The following is a 26,063-nucleotide window of genomic DNA, read 5'->3' as shown; positions in this document are numbered from 1 at the left end:
AGTTTCCAATAAAATATTTTGTTGCTGTAACGTGAAGCCGCTTCATTATTTTGTATTGGATTATGAATTAGTAAACTGTTAAGAATTATTGCAGCTTTCCCTTTCCAATTCAAATAAGATCTTTGACAATCGACCCAGTTTAGTTCTGTTAGTATCACCAAAGGAAAGATAGCTGGTGAAATCAACCATAACAATAAAATAATTACAAAAATCCACAGTTCAATATCGGTCCGTTAAAGGGTCTCTAATAATCGGGAGATTTTCTACCGCGATAATGCGCAAAGTGATCTGGGTAATATATCGGGCTTAGTGTGATAGATCACTTTAATCATATCAGAATAATGAGGGCGAAGAATACGGAGGCTCAGATTGAGTACGTTCATCCGCAGATTTCATTAGGGCATCGCAAGCTACACATCGTCAGAAAGCCTGCTAATAATATTATAATGCTTGATATTTGGTGTTAAGCAAGAGCAAACCCCAGACTTCTGTGGAATTGGAATATGATCCGAATACGGACAGCAGATCAAGAGAAAAGCAGATAGCCAACAAGAAGACTTGTAACTGACGCAATTACAGTGAGGGTTGGGAAGGCTTAGGAAAGTATTGCATTTCTACATGTTTTTACCAGTTTGATGTCTTGGACTGGTAACTTCAAAATCGTTAATCAGCAGATAAGCAAACATTTCAGGTTTGCGTCGTTATAAGCGGTAAATTAACTAGTACTGAGCCTGGAAAATTAGTTGGATGCTTTTCACCTGCTCGGAAAAGGACGTACTAGAAAATTTTACAGCTTTACTAGCTCGTTCAAACTATAGTGCCTATTAAGGATCATTTTGCATTCCGGATGTGAATCCATATTTCCTGATGTGTTTTTTCCAGTGAACTAACTAGAGAGGGATATATTTTGCCAGTTTTTGGGCCCTTTTTCGCTTGATGGTAATTAATATTATTGACAATACCGACTAGATTTACAATTCATACCGTTTTTAAGAAATTAGTTATGACAGACAAATAAACAGACAGGTTGACGTCAAACCGATTTTAAGAAGATTTTGCATGAAACCAAACCTTAAGAATAAAACATTGTGGTACTTTATTAAAAGCATCGTCACCTAGAAGAAATCAAATTTTAGATGAATACCTTAGCTTGCTAATTCTCCTATCTCAGGACTATTTCTGTGTTGATAAACTACTAACCTCCGGCTCCTCTCGCTAAATCACTCATTGATATTTACGGCCGCAGAAACCTCACCATGCAGAATATTTCTGAAGTTTAGTTGAAATTAAAGAAGCACTCCGTTTGATAAAATGCTAATAACTTATGTGTATTAATTTTGGATAAATTTAAAATTTGCTTTGTTGATTTTCCATTGACAATTCATAAATATAACATACAAAAACTGTATAATGCGCATTCATTGCTCTATTATATACTGAATTAGGAAAATATTAGTAGTGAATCTGGCAATGGAAAAAGTGTAGAGCTTTCATACTCTCCAATAACTTTTCATAACCAAATTCTTGTATATAGTTTTTAGAAGTTTCCTACGCAAAACTTTAACCCTAATTCTGACTAAATCACCATTGCACTTGCTCTAAGCTTACTTACGAGAAACTTGACTTTTCACTCATTGTTCTACGACATGTGTTTCTGCGACGATTCCCTCGTCGGTAATCTTGCGACAACGAATTCAATTATGTGCGGTAGTCAGAAATGCAGACGCCGTCTTCTCGTCAACCGGTCGACTGGCCCACGTGGCAGCGTGTATTGTACCAGGACAAAGTACCCCAATGACGCGACCCAGAGAATTAATACTTCTCTGGGTCGCGTCCGCCGTTTCAAGAACATAAGAAAGAGTATTTTCCAAAAAAATATTTTTGAAAAAGTCGAAACATGTACAAATTAAATAAAAGAAAATCTACTGGATTGCCTTCAGTAGTTGCTTTGCAATTAATTTCCCAAAATAGGCCTAATATTTACGCTTGGCGGTAGAAGGCCGCTTTAATGCCTTACATTTTAACGCGATGTAATTCTTTGTGCCAACCCTCGTAGAAACCATACTGTCGAGGTGTACAAATTGATCAATCATGTTCGGTTCATTAATGCAAACGGGAAAACTGAGATTAACCCTTCAGACTGATACCTTAGTTTCATTAGTGTTTATCGTCAATTCGATTCTACTTTACTCCTTTTACAAACTAAGAGTAATTTTACTAAGTTCCACTACACGAGGGGAGAAAGTTGATGTTTTCAGCGAAGTTGATGCATTTGCTTTCATGTTCCATTAAACTCCTCCAGGTTTTCTGAAAAGGCAGCGTGAAGAGCAACACCGATAATGGAAGAGGTAATATTGGTGGAGGATGTAATCCGAACGGACTTCACTTTCGACGTGACATTTCGCGGCAAATACACTCCCAGTTCACTTTGTTGAAAATTTCTTCCAAATCGATGAAGAACAGATAAAGCGGAGATCTGGACTCCGCGCATTCGTTCAAAATGATTCGCAAAATGTTGATGTGGTCAGAAATCCCAGTAGCCCCAGAAACCGCAGTAACAAATCCTAAGTTTTGTACACTGATGGCCGAGATGATTTCCTTTCTATTTGGAGGACGAGTTTTGATCGATGACCTTAGTAGCGTCTGAAAAAGGAGCATTTTTAAAGGTTGATCATCAATATCTTCAGATGGATTTTTCAAGATATTTGCAGTTCTGTTGATTGGATGATCTCCCACTATTGCGGTCGGGGGTGCCGACACTGCGGGAAGCAGCGGGTGTAACACTCAAAGGAAGGCAATCGGGATTAGATCAGTGCCTCTTTTGTTACGCGTATCCTGATTACAATCTGGATGTTCGTACGCTGCCCCTTAATTGAAATTCAAACTGACCTTATGGCGAGCTCTGTACTCGAACTATGTGCTATTGATTACGGAGCGGTGGAAGCTACGGTATTCAATACACCTCACCATTACCGTTATGACCATCATAACTGTGTGCGGCTAGTCTATGTGCAAGCATGCGATAGTTCACCTTGGCTTTTAAATTATCGATCACGATCACATTATCACCTTTTGGAAGCCTCTCTTAGACTGCCTTCAATCGCTCATAGAAAGCCTCTTTCCCCTCTGAATCGGAAGTTTCTGTTGATGCGTAGCACTGTACTATTATAACGTTCACGATTCTGAACTGGAATTTTGCAGTCAGTATCTTTTTTAAAACCGACTCCGATTGCGACTGCAGTAAGCATAGATGTTTTAACGGATTACACACTCTCCGTCATGGACCAGAGCCCCATCATCCAACCTAAATTAATGCCAGTAAGTCTAGCTGGAATTCTCGCTTAAGATGAAGAAAACGAACAGTCTGAGGTATCGTTGTCGAGGGACGTATGCTCATTCCGGAAATCAAATCGCGTTCTGGTACGATAGCCAAAGGTCATAACTGGGAAGGCCATCCTTATTTGACTTATACATAACGTTTCTTTAGCAAGAAAATCTCGAAATCTGTAGGTTTTTATGCCATACATTTCTATTCATTTTAGATGGTTTTATGGCAAGCTGGAATACTTTGAATTTATTCCATGTCTCCACTTTCTCAGTGCGGTCAAGATGAAATAGATTAATCTCAGATTCCATTAAGAGAGCCCCACATACTCGCTGAGGCGCCTAGATTCCAAGTGATCATTCAGATCATTTCTCTTCCTTTCTCAAACGGGTTTGGGAACGTCATTGGCATAAATCACAATTTTGCACGTCTTAATACTCTGAGAATATCAAAGAAGCAACCCACTTTTGAAAGAATTGGGAAAATGTGAGTGAAATATATCAAGGCTCTCCAGTGGTGCTGTTCAGGAATCCCTTTAAAACGTTTTATCACTTATAGGATAATCAAATAAAAATTATTTATGGTTGAAAATTAAATATGGTAAATTTCCTATCCTACGAATCTTGGCTATACATATGTATGTATGTATCCTAAGAATGTTTAAGTCTGTTAATTTCCTTTTGTTTCTTTATCATTCGTGGCTCACAGTTCAAGAATGTAAAAGCACAATACTATTCTAGAAATCGCTACAATATTGGAGTAAACTACAGCATCGGACAAATAGCTTAATATCGCCAAGAAGCATTAATACAGATATTTATAATAGGCCTGTACACATCTTTTTCGAAACTAATTACGACAAATTATTTTCTTTTTTTGGAAAATTTGGCACTCATCTTGAAAATTTAATATAATTTAAATTTACTAGGGTAATTTTTTGTTAGGAATTGAGGAGTCCTAAGTCCGCATGCACTTAATGTAGGACCGGACCAAATGGACTCTTCTTTTTGAGTTAACACCCAAAGTTCCAAAATAAAAAGAGGGACGAAGACGGGGCGATGCACTCCCTTTTATAATTCCCAAAACACGACAAGGGTGCTAATTATATTCTATCATACATAAATCCGCCTACAGTTCAGACCTCCCAGGGCAGGGTTGGGGCAGCGTCTGAGGAATTGCCTCTGCCCTGGTAAGAAACCGTAGCCGTCTTCGTCCCTCTTTTCGTTTTTTGATGGGAGGAACCCAAACTCTGCAGATGTGCAACTTCGTTAACTTTATTTCCGTTTCGAACAGAAATCAACAATATCAGTACGTTTCATAAAAGGCTCGTAATTTTGCTTCATTTTTGCATAACAGTTTTTGAGTAGCATTAGCCAAGCTTCTGATAATTCAATTGCTAGTGCCGGTTCCGGTAAAGGACGAATTGAACAATTTTTTCCTAAGGCATTTGCGATTTCATTTCCCTCTGTGCCACACCGACAGGGTGTTCAGAGTATTTCCTTCGTATTGAATCTATGAAGATTTTTAAACGATTTTTACATTTCCGTATGATTTCGGCACGATTAATGGACTGGTGAACGCCTTCAATACGGATGGGCTATCACTGCTATTGCGATGCCCCTGTTCAGATTCACGTGAGCGAAAATCGGCCAAATGATTGCAACATGTATCTACATTATTACAAGAAGCTTAGTGAGTACCCATATCAAGGCTGCCCAGCCCCTAAGCTTTGATACCTCGTTTCATCTTTGCCACTACATGCTTACCCCAAAGAAACTACTTATCTAGGATAACTCCTATATGTTTAACTTGTTTACAGGGTTGACGGGTTATTCCATTCATCTTTGGAAAACAAAATCATTCAGTTCCCTTGCCTTTGTTTGGATTTACTGAAAGGCTACGTCAGAAGCACCAATTGGAAAATCAAATCAACATCTCTGCATACAGTTCCGAGGCAATAATAAGCACAGCCTAGCCCAGAGCGGGACATACAAAGTATTTCCTAGAGGTGACGTTAAGTACTTTATGACCTCCTTGGGCATCGCCGGATAGATGGCATTCATTCCAGGTACCTCGAAACGCTCAAAGAAAAGTATTATAGCTTCCGCTTTTTTATTGGTAACCACGGTTCTCGCGATGGTCCAGTTGATTTTGCTACACGTTCGTCGTCAAAGGTTTACAGAAACCATTAATTCGGTTAATCCCACTTCTACCATCTAATTTCTTGGATGATGTACTTCCAAGAGAGCCTGTAGTAATTCATCTCTGGAATTCGGGAGAGTTCCATCTGGTTTTCTAAGAGAGACACTGGCACTCCTTCTGAAGAGGGTGCCAATGCATGACGTAGCCAGAACAGAATTGTCGTCTTCCTTAATGTGTAACCATTCGATTGTTACTTTCGCTTTCTTGTCACATCGTCCACGTGTAATAAGCATGTGCGTTGTTGGAGAAGGCTTGGAGATTTCGAACAACAGAGAAGATCAGTTTTAATGTTTTACTACCATATGGCAACACAGAAAGAACATTATCTGGGAAATATCTCAGTTTGATGGTGTAGTGTTGAAATAGCTGTATTTCCAGATATTCCAAAAACAGCAAAGGCGGTATACATCTTAATCAAAATCTTCCAGGTTGTGTCCATTATTGCAGATAAGAAGACTTTAGTTATGATAGTAATTATTTTCAGTTCGACTCTCCTGATTCATTCTCTAAAAATTTGAGTTCCCTTTCTCTGTGAACGAGCAAACAGATGTCATTAGCGTTATCAAGGTATTTAAGGAAAGACGTCATGGTCCGTTGAACGCTTCCACTTTGTCAGGAAAGTCAGTATGAAAAAGGTCACCAATAACAACAGACTGGCAGATTCCGGACCAAATTTCTCTAGGATTTTATCTCACACCAGATAATCTTTCTCTTGAAGCTGGCGAAAGCCTTCTGAACTCCGCGCACTGTTTCAAAATGATTTGGTAGCTTTTGGTTAATGCAGGAGGATCCAGAGCGAGAATCTGCTCTTTACAAATCAAAGTTTCGAAATGATGCTCGAAATGTTCCAGGTTTATTTTAGCTATTATCTTTGCGATGTCAGGAAGCGTGGAAATACCCCTATCTTTATCGCACTCAACAAGGGTGCCCTTCTTTGGAATCTTAACGCCCATTCCCTTCTTTGATTCTATGGGAAGTTCTCGGATTCCCAGTGAAAGTAACAGATCTGAAAAAATTTCAGGTAAGGCGATGAATAACTCTGCGGGGAGACGATCAAGCCCAGCGGCTTTACTCCGTTTGAGTGCACTAATGGTGTATATAATTTCTTTCATATCTGGAAAAAAAAGCAGCATCTGTATATTATGAACACTAACCGTTGTACCCGCAAGAGGCGGAACGTCACCAGATCTGGCTCACTTAAGAACTGTGATGAAGTGTTCCTTCAGCTTTCGGCTTCAGCTGCTCGTCATAACTGATGAGGGGTCCACCGTTATGTTCATCACAGAATTTCTGAAATTTCTGATTCTGAAATCGTTAGGATCTGCGGAAAATTCCGTCTCCCTGGCTAGCGCAATGAAGATCCTGGGGGTTTAACGTAAGCACCAGCTATGTATGCACGGTCCTCTTTGGATATGAATTAATCTGGAGACCACAATTATAGCTTTTCCGTGATTTGCGCCGTGTTACGTGTTTATACTGAGTGTAGACTCAGTATTTATACCAGTTAAGGCCAATCTAATAGGTCTACTACAACTAAGGGGTACATTCCTCAAGTTGTACAATGCAACTACCCGCGTGAGCCCACCATGCACTTACCCCGCGATTTGGCCGCAATCACGAGCATCATGAAACTTCCAAAATGGGACTAACCGCAAATGAGTGGGCCCAAAGCATATCTTTCAGGAATTCTTCTACTACGTATGCTCCCTGAGAAGCATTCGGGTTCCCATTGGCTCCGTGACCAGCGTCACTTCAAATGGCGCATACTGCGTTCAACTTTTAGATTTCGCACGGCATCGAAGCTGGAGCGCGTCACCATCACTTGCAGTGGACAATAGAGCCTTCAATATCTTACCTGGGTGTAATTTCACGGTGTTACTAGGAATGAAATTATTAATTAAGAGTTGCCTAACAATGAAATATCAGTATTTGCATTAATAAACATTACTGGCGTTCATTAATCCGTTTCCATGGTTCTGCAGTCAGTAAGATTTTGTGATGTCCCTTAGGGACTTGATCGGCTCCCTGAGCTCATCGATATTCTCAGCCGTGTTAATCAGGCTATGTGACGCCCGGTCAGTAAGATAGGTCTCCCACCGTCGAGTGACAGATGGATCATGCGAGAACTGCTAATTCTACTACAGATTGCAAAGTGTCCAATCTGATTGTTCGTACGGTGTCGGTCAGCTAAAACCTAACACATCAAACGTCCGAGCAAGTCGTTGTGTGAGTCCACCTTGGCATTGGTATCCTGAACTGAAAGCATCCTTCTCCATTATATTGGAACTCTCCGTTGATGTATAGCACTGGACATTTATGAAGTCTGTTTGAAACCGGCTCCAAAGTGAATAGACCGATCCTTGCAGTAGCCGTCTGTAACAATGCACGCTGCAATTCTCGGTCGAGGTGTAGAACGGATCATTTTGGGGAAGTGTGCGAACCTTTCAGAAAGTAATCATCATCCATAGCCAAAGGCCTTTGACCTGAGATCAGTGTCTATCTGAGCCGTTGTTGAGGTCGCAGCTTGCTAGCCCACAAATTTATATCCCTTTTAGTCGTCTTTTAAGACGAGCAGGTAAAACTTTGAGTGTATCCCTAAACCCCACCTCACATCGCTTATCTTGATCGGCTAGATAAATTTATTGTAAGACAATTTCAACTGAAGATGCAATATACCCATAAGTCACCAACTATTTTCCTTTGCAAGTTATTTGCTGAATAAGTTTATGTTGGTTTGGGTTGCAACAGAAATACGTATTTCGAACTTTCCTCTCCGTATCGAAATCAAATAAAATCGCTAACATTCGTTAACAATACCCAAATCTTCAAAGTATCGAACCAACCCTAGATTTGGCTGATTTACTAATCTTCAAATTTGTGGCTCTATGGTTGTCTGGCTGGTTGTTCGTTTCAAATGCAGGTTGGATTGCTGTGGCTAACACTGCTTCGGCTGTTTCCTATGGAATTTTCTCACCTCACTACCATCGCCGAGCGGCTCCAACAAGATTGATAAACGGTAACAACGCGATTTGTTCGACGACTTGTTGTCAGTAACGCCAAGTCCGTCGTGAGAGTTTGTTTCGAATGTACGAAACTTTTGTCTGAATTTCGCGCTTTTCACCTGTTCAGCACTCACTTGCACGACTCCGGTAAAGCTGAACCATAGAGTGTGCCTAATAATTGAAGAAGGCGTCAGCGAGTCGAAAACCAGGTTAGGAAAGAAGAGTGTTAACGGTCGAGGCTTGAAGTTCGGTTTGCATCTTCCATTAATTAAAATAGAAATCGGAAGTTACAATCGTGTGTGTACTGGCATGCGTGCGTAGCTTAGTCAGGTGTAACGAATCCACCACGGAATTTTAGGTACCGATAATTACGTATATGATTGATCACAGAAAGAAATGATAATAATAAGGTATCTCAGCAAGCACTAAATTGCTACTGTCTTACTTTCCATCCCCTCGGGGGTAAGTCCTGAAGTAATCGCGAAAACATAGACTATACGTTGTGACGGTGAAGTGTGAATTTGACCGAAAGCAAAACTCATCTCTTTTTGAAAAATCAGCATAAAAAGATTCAGGAAGTAGAGTGAACATATTGCAAGTGATTTAAAGAAGTCATAAGTGTTGCTTCATACTCAACCAGCAGTACTATCTCCCTAACGACTACGTACGAGCTTTTGTGTGTTTCTTGGATTGCAGCAACTCGACCCGAGCTCATACTTCCGCAAAACATTGTTTGGACATAGCGGACTTGTAGGTTTGATCGACTTATTATGCTCACATGTTAACTGGCTTACAAAAATTACGTACGAAAACGTGTTTAGTATTTGCTCATACCTATCTACATATGAACGTAGTCGTCATATGTGCAGTTCAATCATATGGTGTGCTTGGACTCTTGTAGATACAGTAAAAGTGAAAATATCCGGTTTTGGCTGTGCAACTTTTTCGGAGAGTGCATACCCACTTCCCATTGCTTGAACTGAAAATGACGACAACGTAGACTTTGCTTTGAATCGGAACGAGTCAATAATACACAAATGATGCAAATGTACAGATACAGATACACAAAGAGAAATTATTGCCGCCGAAGACACAAAAAATGCGGGAAAATGTTTGCGTGCATACAAAGATCTTTCACAAATTTGCCTAAATAAATTGAACATTTCGATGCTTATGATGACGATGCTGGTAAACACCAGCCAAAAGAGCTCAAGAAAAATTGAAAGTGACCTAAACTGGATGACTGACTTTTTCTGAGAGCTTTCCGAATTTTGAGAAATTTAAAATGATAACTGTTGTGTATCTATATCTGTTGACTTGCATAAATGCTGTTGTGATATCGAGAAAATTTTCTAAGTTGCAGATAACGAATCTTAGCTGGAGGCCGTCCTTTGTATTTAGGACATATAGTAGTGCTTTTTTGAGAAATAAATCTTACCGCATAAACATACCCCGCGTTGTGTAGAAATAAGAACCATAAAAGAAGATACTTTATATTTTATTAAAAGTGTGATTAGGCCGAATTTTAGAAAAAAAAATTATTTAATTAATCTAAACCTTTCGACTAGTTGCCCTGGCATCATCATCAAATAAATACTTTTCTGCAATTAGGACCTAAGCTCACTTTCTTTAAAATAACAAGTTTCAAATGACCAAGAGTTATCCAAGAAAAAGATAATTTCCATGGAACTTTCGCTCTTCCGCATAGGATCTGTTCGCTTGGATCGTTTCGAGCTTGCGAGTAGTAAGAAAGGCTTTTATTTGAAATTTCATGGAATTTTCTAAGAGGAGTCCTTAAGACAAATTTTTGAATATCTTTACATATTAGTCAGGTTTTAGGGTCCCGTTTTGAAGTTAGAATGCATATTTCCAAGTTAATTTCTAAATCGTCTGATTCCAAAGAGTCACTGAACTGTATTAAATGTTACTAACACTCTATTCTCGCATGCTAGCAAATTGAAAGTTGGACTGTTACGATAGTCTTTGTTTATTTGCCTTGGTCTTGAAATGTTGATGACGCCCCGACAAGCAAATTTTTTTATTTGTCAGTTATTCGAAAACTACAACCTTTTTCAAGTTCGTGGCGAGAGAGGGCAATATGTAAAGTCAAGTAAACTCGTAAATTGGCAGGCTTGGTACTTGCCTATACAAGTTGAAGTACTCCTTGACCTTCACTCTCGCGTTCACATCTGTGTATGACAAGTTGATAGTTAAAAAAAGTCTTAAAGACTATGTGCCAGTATTTGGCTTTCATGGACTTCAAACAGGCCCCCATTAAATGTCGCACTACGCATTATCTGAAAAGTTTTGTTTTGCTTGTTACAAATTAAGTGCAATTCAAGTACTTTTCGTGCAGTGGCTAATTTTCATGGAAGTTATTATTTTCAACCTTTTCTCTATCTGAAATAAGCAAAAGAATTTCTTTCTCGTTTCAAGTTGAGTTTGCTAAACCCTGGGATGCTTATAAAGGTCAATATATTTTCGAAACACTTTTATACTGCCAATTGTTCAAAGTCAAGAGACTTTGGAGTTTACTATATTTCATTTGCTAAGGCAGCTTAATTATTAGAAACTTCGGGTTACTGTTGGGGTAGCTATCAAGCAACTTCCAACTTCCAACTTCATTTTTCAATTCTTACTAATTACGAAATAGTTAGATGGTACCTAGAACAGTTCCAACGAGCATGTATTCAATTCCAATCTCGTGAAAAGTCATAATGTCTTCACTGCTCATTCATACTATTATATGATAGAAGCGACTAATAAACAAATTATTCAATAGATTCAATTCTGGCTCCGAATATATTCTGTTAAAATTTCGTAAAATGTCAACAGGGAGCGTTTTAAGGAATTTTTCTCAACAGTGCTCATGAAATTGAACTGGAATAACACACAAGCTATCCACTTCTGCGAATCATGAACCTTAAAAAATGCAACCATTTCTGAAAGGTTCTTTCTCCACTCCCAGCGCTTAAATGCTTAAACGACTTCAAATTTTTTGAATTTCAGTGCAAAATTTGGTCTCCGGAATTGGTTAGATATTGTAATCAACTGTACTGTCATTCGTCAAAAGGCAACTATTCTGCTGGACTTATGAGTTGGTTCACCTTCACTTCGTAGGACGATTTTGATTATTAGCAGAACCTCTTGTTGGTATCGCGGAAGTAATGATGCGCTTACAAAAGCACAACTATCAAGCTGTTGTTTGTTTTACTTGTCGATTTTCACCCTCTGAAACAGAAGCATAATACTTATATCTCTTTGACAGAAAGAGTCTGCTTCCATCGCTGAGTAGTGGCCTGATGCTGAAACGTCACTCCTTTTATCAGCCACGAATTAGACTTGGTGAAGCTAAGAAGGCTTGAACTCCTGCATTGCTATTTGATGGAGAGTTTTGCTATAGGAGAAATAATGGCCTGTGTGCCTCTTTTATGCGCACCCTTAGATTTCGAACCTAAGGAATGTGAAAACACAAATATGTGTTTGATCGAAAAAGAGAAAAAATCCTCCTTAAAACTAAATTTTCTTTTCTTTCCTCCATCTCAACTGACTATGATGACAATCTTCAAGTCTCCCTTCTCACCTGGTTTTATCACATATTAGCCCTAGTAAGTATACCCACAAATTCTTTGCTTTACCTTCGTGGCTAACAGCCCCCTGAAAATGGCGCGATACTTGAACCCCGATATATTTGGGCTATGCAAAGTGTGAATGAATCATTGAAGTCCAAATATTCTCTACTGATTTGGCAGGTGATAACTCAGATGGTCAATTTTGACGACATAATAGTTGTGTTAAATGGATACCAAGCTGAAATTATGGGTCTGACTGGGTGGAAGGTAGAAGGAGGTGAAAGAGTCCCTAAGTGGTTTTTTTCTGGGTCTAGTTTTTAATCTTGTGAGGAAATGGAGGGGCAATGAAAATTCAATGAAATCTTAAAAATAAATATATGTATTAAAAATTAATTTTGAATGGTTGTGGATTTAGTAGGGGAAACGGGAGTCCGGTATAGAAGAAATCTTGAAAAAGCTAGTTTATTGAAAAAGAAAGGATTTCACTTTGCTTCTCCCATTGCAGAAGCGGCGCTGATGCTTGAAATCATTACCTTTTTGAAGATCCCAATCTCACCTGTTTTATTACACCGTTTTTTCAGCAAACTTTGTACCCATTTCAGATTTTGGTGTAATAAATCAGCTGGCCAAAGTCATGCACCAGGAGGGAATTACTAAAAAGGACATTCGGAGGATATTTTAGGTAGTATTGGATGAATCTTTCAACTCCTAACACTGTATATATGTCACCACTGTGAATACCTGAAAAAACTATTTATCCGTAAAAATATCTGTGCAACAATTGTGATCGATATTTTCTTAGGCCCTTTGCGCCTTTTTTGCAATTGTAAAGCTGAAGGATTTAGGACATCGTGTATAGTTTTATTCATTCTTTTTCCTTTTTGCAAAAGCGACACTAGAAAAGCAACTAGACTAAGTCTTGTTGTCGATCGCATCCCTCTTTCCATTGATGGTTGTTAATTTCATCAAATCGACGAATGTTAACTTTTAGTGCAGCTTCAAGAACTGGATATATTCCGTAGCTTTCGGTAATAATGACGACGTGAAATGTGTACAGATGCTTGGCAAAATCTGCAGCAGTTTTTTTCGATTGTCTGAGATCCACTAGAGAGAGAGAGAGAAGAGCGCTATATGGTGTTGAATGAGAGATGAAGAATTTCAGCATGGAGTTTGGTCAATTCCTTTCTGCGCTCTTATTATGGCGGTAGTTTAAAGATGAGTGACCCTTATAAGCATTACAAAGGTTTTCATGTCACAAAGATTTTTGGCGGTTCTATTCTTCAGAGTAACCTTAAACGTGGAAGGTTTAACATCAAAACCAGGCTACAACTTTATACCCAATAGATAGTTTATTTAAAATGCGATATATAGTATATTCTGTAAATATACCAATTTAACTGATAATAACTAGCTGGTGCTTGTTTGTTGTTGTTGTTGTTGTCTCCCTTGTCGTGATACTGTCTATTCTGTTTGGCTTCGCTGATACACAGAGTTCAATTGTATTCGATTCCTTATATGTAATAATAATGCCTGATTCCTTTGTTTTTCTCTTAAATACCCCTTTGGTTATGTTCCTGTCGTTCATTCGCAGAATATGGCCGGCGCGTTGGAATTTTAGTCACTTGATCGAGATGGAGGCTTCTGCGTTCTCCCTATTGTACCTAAATTTCTTCGCCTCCACTGTTCACATAGTCTATATTATGACGTACTTTTTAAAGCCGTTTGCAGGCACTGTTAGAGTTAAGATCCACGTTTCGCAGTCATACCGTCGCATAGGTCTCATATACACAGTGCGTCATTTTCCATTTTCCTAAATACGTATTTTGTAATGTTGGCAAGCCTAGTTACGTTCTCGTTTTATTTCGTGCCCGTAGTGCAGATAAGGCCTGTAAAGATTTTCGAGATTTCTTACGTTATTGAACCCTAGTTGGCAGACGCGTAAATTAATCACCCGACTTTTACCGGGAAGAGTTAATCCATCCGGTAGATGAGACTTGAAGACTAGAACCAATTCTCCTGTTATTTTGGGAGAGTGCATAGATAACACCGCCTTGTATAATTTTAGGCCTTTTATTGTGGGCCTAAAAGTATTGACAAATCATCACTTAAAGTTCTTACGGGAAAGTTGAGGAGTTTGGTGAAGTAAATCTCACAATTACAAAATTTAAAATAGTGGCAAAATTTAGGTGTACATATTCGCTAGCACCTAAGCATGGGTTAACTAAGGTTCCTGTTTAGATGTGCTTGTTTAGTTGAATTTTACCACATTCATACTTCGTGCATACAAATTCTTGTGTCTTTTAACGTTATTTGGAGGTCCGCGCCAGGGTAGCTCTTACAGTAGTGTTTCCTGTTCATTTAGTGGAGTATAGGGCATCCAACCGTCAGACTGTGCTTAAATTTCACTATCACCACATAAGTGATAAGCTCACACTAGCGAAACAAACGCGGGATTGGAGCTCAGAGCAGCGAGATTGAACGGCTGATGCCTCTCAATCATCGCGCCGTTAACGGTTGCTCTTACCATCCATAGGCATTTTAGAGGCCACAAAAATTACTTTAGCTGACGGAATGCTGAAAAATATGTTTCTCATATATGGCCCGATGTTGTGTGTGGAGTCGCCTTCGCTTTGGCAAGGACACTGCACGTAGGATCAAATGAATTGGCAAAGGGGCACGGAATATCGCTGTATCTTTGGAGCAGAGAGTGGGTAGTTAACTGACCCAAGACCCATGTAGTTAGTGTATTAGTGTATCGATGGCGCTTAGATGGTTTACTTGTGGGACAACTGTGAACAACTGTGCAATGCCAAATCCTCACAGCCTTGTGCTCGCAACCACTAGGGCACACGACAACGCCTTACATACACGGCACTAACACAATATGTGCAGAATTCTTCTTCCACAATTACTGTCGCGGTCGAAGATGAGCAATGATTTTCCTCTACTAGAAATTGTCGGACAATACGCCAGGAGTTGAATCTCCTTTATACAGTCTTCTTGATCTGGGGTTCTAATTTGGAAGAGATAAAAAACCGAGGTGTAGTTTTTCGAAAGACCCCTGTTAGTCGGAGCTTGCAGCAAGTCTATTACCCACTGCTTAATAAACTACTATCCATTTCCTTGCGGTGACTACTCATGAATTACGCATGTGCAACGAAAAGATATATTGGGAACGGCATTGTCATCTTCTCAGCTTGCCATTTATTCTGTGTAATTTGGAGTAATTGAATTCTTCATCTGATGCCGATTTCCCGAATAAATGGAGCCTGATGCATTTCAAAAATCGGGGAGTGCAATGAATTTGATTCAACCGAAAAGGCCCTGAGAATAACTGATCGATCTAGACAAAGTGAGTTCCTTTTGAATTCACCTGAATAACATTACGCCAGCTTTGATAAAGAAGATAAAATCATCATCGTATTCTAGGCCTCAAGCGGCTCCCCTAAAATTAAAGAGTAACCAAAATTGACTCGAAAATGATGGTCCAAAGTACAACTGTGGAGGTTTCTGTCTATTTTATTTTATTTAATTTTTCAATACGAAATTTTCATAATTGACGTTGTTATAATTTTAGACCCAGCAACTTCCATTATTTTTTTCTTGAAATTTCTTTATACTTTTTCGAAGTGATTCATTGTTTCATATGATTGTGTTCGCAACACTGTTATTATTCTATTCGGCATTCCTAGGAGCACTCTAAGGGGTAGGGAGTAGAATCCATTTCGGTGTATGGATAAATCGTCTAGTGGTTTCGCCATTCGCTTCCATACAAATTGAGAAAAACTGATTATTTGATAATAATGAATTTTGATATTTTCTGATGGAATGGTGGCGGAATCCAAACCGATTTGTGCTCTATTCGTTGGTACCTCAAAGTCACTGTTTGCGTAAAGCTTTTCACTAAGGTTAATGATTAAATTTCATTAAACTTTTGAAAAGTTGGTGCATCTTTGACTCTTTCAAGGTTTTCACATAGAATTCCAAACCCTTGTCGGGTTTGGAACGAAATTAATTCTTGGACATAATACCGAGATTTTAGGGACACCTTTGGCGGATACTATTTGATGCAGATGCATATTTCATTCCTATGTTTTTCGGGTGCAAGGCCGTATTTTCAAGTACATGTATAATATAACAAGCCGAGTATCTTCACGATATCAGTCTAAACCAGTTTTCATAACCAAATGTAAACACTCATATACCTCAGCGCAAGACTCGGTTCAACCAATAACTAAATAGCAGTTCACATCATTAAGGTCAAATTGCACTTCCATTTTTGAAACAGAGTCTAAGTTCTTCTTGCACTTTCAATGTTACTTGGAGCACACAATTGCAGTTTTCTCAATGTTAGCCTGAGGAAAAAACTCACCGCCATCACCACCGAAAAACTTGCAACCTGATACTATCAATCGCGAAACACTTCAGTATTTGTGAAATCTTTTTTTGTCGTATGTAGCTAATGTCCGCATTACGAAACCGCTTGCCACTTTGAATGTAAGAAATGTTGAATGGTAGTAAAACAACGGCGGCCAATGGAAACAATTCGCGGATTCAGCTGTTTAAACATTATGTTTTCATGTGTTTCACTAGTTTCGTTACCTGGATTTAACCTAGATATCAAAATCATAAACTTTGGTACGTTAGTATGCATTCACCGCCGCACCAACCATCGAAATCCATCGGAATTACATACACGATCAATTCAACAAATTTCAGACAATGGCGAGACCGCGAAAAAAATTATTAACCGAAGGCATGAGTGGTTATTTTGCATTGACATCGAAATATTCCCAATTAGAATGTAGTCCGTACATAGCGCGAACGTATGTGTATGTTTGTACGGGCATAGCTGTTACGACACGGTTTAATTTTGGACTGTGCACTTGAAACAGTTTGGCGATTGCAGAAGAAATTAGCGCTGAGGCTCCAATTGCGCTTTGATGAAACCTTCATTACACGAATAAATATGGCCGCTCCTAGAAAGAGGAGTTTGCATGTTCAGTTGCATCGAATGGTAACTAGGTTTTATGCTCGATTTATTAGGAAGTTCATGAAATTTTCAACCTTCCAAGTTGTCCCATCCAAATCAATTGTCCATTTGTATGCGGTGGGGAACTTCGCTGTGTTTTAAGAACTTTTCATTCAATTCTTTATCTGTGCAGTAACAAGGTAAACCAGTTGAATGAAGTTTCAGCAGATGTGTTGCATATACTATATATGTGCACCCGCAAGTGTTTGGATTCCATTTGATCGAGGACCTTGCACTCTGTGAATGGCCACTTAAAACCCGGACTTCAGCATGGGTTCTACTGAGACGTCGAAGTCTTTTGTTTTTCTCGTGGATGTGCTAACGTGGGTTTCAGTGTTTAGTGAGGTAGGGAAAACTTGTTAATGTGCTAAACGTTAATAATGCTACTAGCCTACTGCGAATCACGCAATCTAGGTAAGCGAGAAGAAATCCAGCCACGATGTGGCATAGTTTCGCGGATGAAATTGGTATATGGACGTATGTATACCCGTACATATGTGCACATGTATATATGTAAAATATGTTTTAGAGAAAGCTTTCTTTGACGTCGGTTGTTAAGTAAATTATAATTTATTGTTCCTTCACGCTATATACTATTGCAACTATAAATCTTCTGGGCAGAATTTAGTACCAATGGTACCAATATTTGAAAGACGTTTTATGGACACCTAGAGAAAATCTTTGTTTTTATCACTGTTGTGAACGCATGGATTTATTATCAACAAAAGTATTATAGATTTTCAATTTCTAGTCAATTCAACACAAGCATCTAATGGATAGAAAATTCAGGAGCATGACTAATGAGGAGTTCAGAGTAATGTATGCCATGACAAATAAGCTTGATCTTATGAGAGAACCAGAAACAACCTAAAATAACAACGATTCTGCCACCGTAGCAATACGTAACACGCTTACATGTAGGTGTACGACTACCGATAGTCCTGTTGGAAATGTTATCGATTGGCTTCCCGTTATGGTTATACGCAGCTGAACAGCTGGAAAAACACTTCACTACGATTCATGTAGCACTCGGTAAAATTCTACCTCCTGCAGACGATATGGCAAACCACCTTAACAAACTATACGGATACGGACTACTCCTCCGAACAAAAGAGAAATTATCTTCGGCATAAACGGCTTCAAACGGATGAAAGCCAACCGTACTGGCGATCATTGGGAGGATTTCATTTCGTCCGATTCGGGTGTTTCCCCATTTTCCTTCTTACAAAAGTGACACTAGAAAGCGAAACTTTCCCGTGCAACCAGTTACTACTTCCACCCATTCGTTAATCCTGGGAATGCGAGACCTACTCCAGTGATTAGAAGCAGAAGTGAACGACCGTATTAACTAAAATCATCCTGGACAACATCAAAGAGCACTTAGACTTCTGAGGAATTAATACAACTATCGTGTCACTAGATCTGGGTGCTCCTTCTCGAATGAATATCTTTCTACAGTTCGTCTTAAATTTCCTTAGTTGTTAAATTTTACGGAGAGCCAGTTCACTTATGACTCTCTTTCCAATTTAGTTTCTCGCATGATTCACGAATGGGAAGTAGAGCGATTCTCCAGCATCGCTGTTCTTCTAGGTAATCTCGGTGGTTTAAGTGGAGTGCGCCCTCTGGTCCTATGAGATAGTTCCTTCGCGTGAAAACCGATCATACGATCCTTTCTTCCCGGAGCCTAGATAATGGAAAACTAGGTACTAGCTAAAATCTCCTGTGCTTCAACAGACCAGTCAATGCAGTTTCCGCCGGATTTGTCAGAAACGACGCAGCTCCATGACGCTAGTCAAGTTTCTAAGGTCTGAGAGATCTCCAGTCCGCGGCGGGCTTTTTACACTTCTTCGAGCACGGATCTCTTTTTTGAAGTCTATAAAATTAAGTACAGCGTTTCTGGAGTGTCATTTGGAACTAGTTACTCTCAACGCCAAATTTCATTCAGTCAATTTCTCTGGGGTTCTTGAAAAGCTTTGGAATGTTTGTGTTTGGATTTAATTCGAATACAATACAACTATGGTCCAAAAAGGTATCTTGGTGGAAAATCTGAAGTTGCCCACTGTTACGGGAGTAAAATGTAGAACTGCCTTTAATCTGAACTTAGAAAGGTAAAACTTGGGTATGGTTTCCGTTACGAACTATCAGTAATCCGATATGTGTGTGAAATTGGAAAGGAAGTTCGTTCGTTACTGTTGAGCTCTCCTAAAGCCTATCTTTTGCATTCGCATTGCGTCCGATTAGAAGATCCCAGCGCAGGTAAATAATAAGTTGAGGAATTCTTCTACTTTGTTGCGGTCCATATATACAAACAAATGAACTACCATTCCGATGCGAAACTCATCATCGTAATCAACAATTTGACGAATCAAGTAGGGAGAAAATCTTTCCCAGGAAACCTCGCAGCTGTTGCATTTTCTTGCGTTCGAAGTAACGTTTAATTGCGGGTTTCAAGCCTGATAAGCTGCAACGCCCTAAGGTCTTTCGTATAGTAGTGAACGAAATTCCTAGTTAACTGAAAGTGTGTGTTGGAAGATTTTAAGGAGTTTGTTCTATTTGACGCCGGGGTTTATAGGTTTAAGGAGAGATTTTCCTTAGCCTCACTTAAAGCTTCCACAAATGAATGTCGTAAATCGGAGGTACTAAGCCTTCCCATATTCACTAAATTTAAATTATCTCGAAATTATTCAGGCATGCTCATCTCTTTCTCTTCTCTTTTATTAAAAGCTCCTGCGACCTCACTGTTGAATAAAGTATTGACTGGGATTAAGAAATAACAGAAGCTATTCCGTCAGTTTAAATGTTCAAAACACTAAATGGTATATATTCCATTCGACTCTTTGCTTGTCGTCTTGAGACGTCTAACTACTTTAAATACCTATTTTCATGTATATTATATAATGAAAATGAAAACATAATCGAGTATGACTTCATATTAAAAATGTAATCCAACATTGCTATTTACATAACTATAATTAGCATAAGTAGATAGTTTTTTTTGTCTTTTATTAGGTCAAACTATTTGAATTACCGTCTAATGTATGTATGTATACGAAGCTAACTTCATCAATATTCATTGCTCGGTTTATTACTCAATAAGCGTCAATTATATATTTATGAATTTGAAATGGAGTGCAAAGTATGAATGCATTCAATAAGTGAGGGTTCAGTTCATGCATTACTAATCTACGCATGGAATCCATTACCATTCTTCTTCTATGGCTAGTGTAGACTTTTTTTAATAGATATTCGTACCTGGAAGGTCTAAGATGCGAATTTTTAAGGTTTTGTGTAATAAGAAAACCTTGTTAAAATCGGTTTATTGTCCTGACTTTCTGTCTGTTCTTCGCGTATACAGTGAAGGGGATCATTTTTTGAGTTCAAAAGAGAACCCCATACAAGTGAAGGTTCGTGCAACTTTTTTTCTCCGAATTAAAGGTGTCAATTCTCGAAGCGGTTTTAGATTTTGGATCAGTTGTAAAATTGGGAAATGAGTGGTTAAAAAGTACGAACTTAAAGTGGGACAGAAGTTCAGAGTCTAGTAAAGTTAATAAGAGCAATTTATATAAATTTAAAATTCATCTAAGGATTGCAAAATTTCGTAAAAACCTGAACTATAATATAGATCATGATATTGCAAAGTTTAAATTGAATCGTTCCATTTTTAAGGTCACTTTTCTCAGAGGCAAAATAACATTGATTGGTGGTCTTTCTTATTTTGAAGAAAAGGAATAAAATACGGAGTTCTATTTGATGTTCAAATTGCTTTCTTTTTTGAGACTTGATCCAACCTTTCCTGTGTTTTTCACCTAACCATGTAGCCATGTTCGGAACCAGAACTCACAGGATCGGTCGAAGAAATCGATCCTGCAGTTCCTGAGACCTTAAAAAAAGTGTTTTCGAAATAAACGCGTTCAAGGTTTCAGAAAATGTTTGCGATAATTCGGAGTGTAAAAACTTGTCAAGTCAAAACGAAAAGGAAATCAAACAAATCGAATAGTAAATAGCGGAGCAACCTCAAGAAGAATCCAAAAAAAACTGTTTGCCACAAATACGATTCATATGAAAAATATACAGTTTTGTGTCTTCTTGTTAGTAGTGACTTGTATGAAATTTCTTGACTTGCCATCACAATCTTCGACTTGAAACTGTATGGTTCTTGTGGTTATATTCTTTTTCTTTAGCCTTTGTCCCATTCACAAGCGGGGTCGGCTCGTCGTGATTGGTTTTGCCATTTGGCTCTATCGAATGCTTGATCTGGATGCAATATCGAGGCATTTAAATCCCCATCCAGCGTATCAAGCCACCATTGTTTCGGCCTGCCTTTTGGTCGTTTACCAGCGACTTCGATGTTCAGATCAATCAAAGTGAATTCTCGTTAGCGCAAATTACGTGACCATACCATCGAAGACGCCTCTCTTGTAATTTTTCCATGGTTGGTGCAACCCCATAACGATCGCGGATATCCTCATTTTGGATGTGATCAAACCGTGTCACGCCACGTGAACACCACTTCATCTAGGTTGCATTAATGCATGAAGCAATTTCATTACGCAGTTTTTGGTTGGTTGATAACGTTGACCCGAGGTATTTAAATCGCTGAATTCTGGGCAGATTACTGCCGCTGACAGTGATTATGCCTGTTTCATAGGGATCGGTCGTCAAAAATTCAGTTTTTTGTTTAAATTCAATCTGAGACCGTGTTGCTTGAGGCGATCAAGTTGCTCGAGATCATTTTTGCTATTATAATAGATGTTAGGAAAACATCATCTGCGTAAAGCAGTGTATAGGGCACTGGACGTTGAATGTCTCCTGTGAAGATGTCCATAATAAGAACAAAGAGGAGTGGTGAGAGCGCGTTTCCTTGATGAACACCAACAGAGACACGAAGCGGTTTTGATACACCCGCCATACTTCGAACTTTACTTTTCGGATCTGATCGCACATACAACAGGAGTTCACCTGAAGTATGTGAATTCAGGTGCTATCCCGGCTCCCGTCGTACCAATATACCCCTGGTAAGGTTTCGTGACCTACTGCCATTTTAAATGACTCCCCGTGCAAACTTGGGTCTGATCGATCTAATTATGCCTTTGGAGCATTGGCCTACTGCATCACGGCCGGCAAACCAATGTGATACAGCGTCTGCAGATACCACCAATATGGATGTTCTCCACCTGATTTTGGTTCGGCCGACAGAGTTGCCGCCTCATCTTTCTCACCGCCACCTCTGAACCCCATAAGTTGCGCTGACAGGTGGAACTGCTCCAAATGTCGGCAATGATTGTGGCAATGGAGGATGAGCAAATTCTTCAGTTTAAATCTGCTCGAAGCATTCTCGCCATTTATCCGTTGCAGATCGACGGTTGGTATGCAAGGTACCGTTCTTGTCATTAACGCAACAGAAGTGTTCGTTTCCTGTGTGCGTTTGTTTCGGCTTTTGGCAAGTCGATACAGATCTGTTTTGCCATCCAGTGTCCAGTTTATCGGGTGACTTAGTTCTTATAAATTTGCCAATTGGCCAGTGTTTTAACGTAGGGAAATTTATGGTAGAAGCGTTTCTTTTCACGAACCTTCATTTTAGCATCATCATTCCAAAGCTAAGTATCTCGGATGATGTTCTGTTCACGCGGTTTGGTGCCCCAACGGTTGCAGAGGCCGCTTTGTGGATCATGTCTTGAATTTGGTTCCACGATTCTTCCATATTCGTAATGGTTGGGAATTTCGTAAGTGAGATCATTTCCTCTTTCTTCTCACCAAACTGCCACCATTTAATGCGCCGCGGGCCAGTGCCTTCCTCACGCTGTTTTATCGGTGGTTTGATTTACAAAACGGGAATCAACGGTCGATGTTGGGGTGCGATGGTCTCATAGGGAATGGCTTTGCAATCGGGTACGGTGTCGGCGTCTTATGAGAATATAGTCGATTTGTGTTTTACTCTTACCGCTATAAAATGTAGGAAGATGAGGCATTCGTTTGATGAGCCATGCATTTATAAGTACAAGGTTATGGGTGTCCGCAAAAACGATTATACGCTCGCCACTCTCATTGCGGGCTCCGAACCCTTTTCCCCCATGGCACCTGTTATCGTCTACCTTTTCCCCCACATCACCATTAAAGTCGCCGGCAATGATGATATAATCGTCAGCAGGCACGAGACAAGTCTTTTCATCGATAAGTTGCCAGAAGGCATCTTTCTCGGCATCAGATCGACCTGTCTGTGATGCGTATGCGGTGGAGAAGTGAATAGTGCGATCCGCTGATATAATGGTGAACTTCATCAGCCGATAATCAAATCGTTTGACTTCTTTAATGGCATCATGGAAACCCTCTAAGATGGCAACGCCAACACCATATTGAGTGTGTGAGCTACCAGAATACAGAAGTTTATAGCCATTTTTACCGCGTTCGCGTTCAATGTCGCAGCTTTTGGCACCAGGCTATAGAGTTTCTTGCAGAGCGTATATATATTCATACGCCTTTTCCGAAGGGCTCTTGCGAGTTCCTCGGTCTTTCCAGTTAGGGTACCAATATTTAGACACATATGTGCGGACTAACTTGCTTATGTCCTGACGCGTCCACGCGTCAAGAACCCTTGCCCATTTCTCGACAGGAACCGGGTCCGTCCTGCCGTGTCGACTGAGGTGGACGCCCTAGCAATTCTCCGAGGCGTGTGACTCAATCCGATTATCATGTTTGTAACGACATTGTATGCATTTTCTTGGTCGGCCTGTCGCGGGACCAGTCACATAAGAGATCAGGTAGGATTTAGCATAGTAAAATAACTCCAACGATACTCTATTTATCGCTTTGCCTGATCTCAGCGTTTTATTTTTGTTTTACTGCGGATAGTACAAAGTAGGTTGCCTCAAACCTTCCTCCTTTACCTGGGCTTTTTATTAAAATGACTACAACAATTGTAGCTCAAATAACACGATTCATCTGTTATGTGCTAAACTAATAACAGATAAGCTATTTTTCAATGAAAAACGAAAGACTTAAGCGAGAAACTTGGCATTAAAATTTATAATATTTAATAATGTTTTCATACAATTATCGAAACCTGAGGATGTCGTCGTTCCTTCATTAAACAAAACTCTAGTATATTTCCAGCTATCGCAAATTTAGGTAGCTAAGAGGAAAGTCTTTCCGCAACTTATCCATTTGTTTCAGTGCGCTATTTTCTCACTACGCTCTAGGTAGGCTGCATTGAGTTCGAAACTCTGCTTATTGCTGCCACTTAAAATGTGTAATTTAATTCTTCACGCACTACAATGGATTGACTGCGCAATTAATATTTCAATGCTGACTGCAAGTCGCACAAGACGCAAAATCGATATGGCCAACCAACCCAGAAGCTTCAAATATCGATTGTAAAGCAAGGTCTTCGCTTTTCGAAATTGGATTCCAAATAAATTTCATGCAGACATTTTCATGATAACCATCAGCAAAAAGAAATTCGCTAACTTCGAGGAAAAAAACCGTAAAATCATGAAATAATGCAATTTTAAATAGAAGAGAAGGTAACGAATCAAACCTCAATGGGCAATAAAAGTGTAAGTAACGTTTAGTTACGGGCTTGCCGGGAGAAAACTAAGAAAGGCATCTCTCCACATGAATACCACTTACTCACTTCTTTTTTTACGGTATAGTTTTGAGGAATTTTCATTATTTCTGATTATAATACGGCGCATGAGCATGTGCTTAATAGTGTACCTCTTCTAAGTGAATACATTTTGTAGCATTTCACGCTTTTTATTTCAATAGTGTATAGAGTTTGCTAATAATACTCGTACTTGTACTGCAAGTAACATGAAAAATTGCATTGTATTTTTGCTAATCGTATAGAATACATGTGTCAGCGTTCTTGAATAAATAAATGCAAATATGTGCTTATCTTTGAAAAGTAAAATTCGTGGTCCGAGACAAGTATTGAATTATTTAACGTAGAAAGTATTTTTGCAAGACAATAACTATCATGCTTTTGAACTGCTTCAAATTTACTGAACATGCTAGGAAGCATCTAGCAATGTAATTTACCATAAGTTCTAGGAAAAATAAGTAAATTCGGAACGATTTCAGGAATCGTTAGTCATATATAAAATTTTCTTGGTAAAGTTTGTATTTTACTAAAGCTGTATAGTTGGATTCTCGGGGTCACTATCAAAACTTTTCTCAAACAAAACCTTTCTAAAATAGTAGCAAAACTTCACAGTGCGAAACACTTTTCCAATTACCCAAAGATTACGCCATACAATTACTGAAGAGTAATACTGAGCAGAAGAATACAAAGATACGACAAATTGCTTCACGGGTTAACTTTCATTAGTTCCAGCCGAGTACACAAACCAGGTCTAGCTCCAGTCGTAAAACAGAATAGAAGAACAATAGCAAAATGAAAAAACAAAACATTTACCATGTCTCAGTTTTCTTCGGAAAGCGAAAACTCTTACTAAAACCATTGCCATGGACATTGACACACTTGACTTCAGCTCGAGAAATGTCTCTAAACATAAAAGATACTCTTACGGTGAAGGGAAATGCTTGATCAGCGTTGAGTGCTCAATTTCAAGTTCGTGCATAAAATTTCACAAAATAATCATTCAGATTTTTTTGTCATTTATTGTTGTCATGTGTCCAGTGTCATAGCGATCTGACATGAAGAATTTGCTTAATTTATGAAAATTGGATGAAAATTGATTTCCAGCAATTTCTGTCAATTTTGCTTAAATGCTTTAGGCATGTGAGGATTTTCTTTATGATAGGTCAGGTTATTTTTCGTGATTATAATCAGCCGATAAATTAACGAAACATTACTCCTGAATCTGAATGTATCTTTTCAATAAACCATGCGATATTCACAGATTAATGAAATATGTTAATGTTAAGCTGATATTCAATGAATAATGGAATCAAGTAGTGCTCGCCAACCA

The 26,063-nt window shown here is 39.0% G+C and overlaps 1 protein-coding gene across 8 annotated transcripts in view; it reads left to right on the top strand.

The window, feature by feature from the left end:
• LOC119647231 (scavenger receptor class B member 1) overlaps positions 1-26,063 on the top strand; it is a 268,776-nt gene that overhangs the window by 121,608 nt on the left and 121,105 nt on the right. Inside the window, exon 1 of one of the 8 annotated variants that reach the window (XM_038048086.1) lies at positions 8,453-8,543. The exons of 1 other annotated variant lie outside the window; for it this stretch is intronic. The gene's annotated coding sequence lies outside the window, so the exon portion shown is untranslated. 6 more of the 8 variants (XM_038048085.1, XM_038048083.1, XM_038048084.1 and 3 more) reach the window with 6 other exon arrangements.

This window comes from Hermetia illucens, chromosome 1 (assembly GCF_905115235.1).
Source record: "Hermetia illucens chromosome 1, iHerIll2.2.curated.20191125, whole genome shotgun sequence".
Classification (NCBI taxonomy): Eukaryota; Metazoa; Arthropoda; class Insecta; order Diptera; family Stratiomyidae; genus Hermetia; species Hermetia illucens.
The sequence above is the reverse complement of the archived record's forward strand: the minus strand, read 5'-3'. Positions and strand labels throughout refer to the sequence as shown.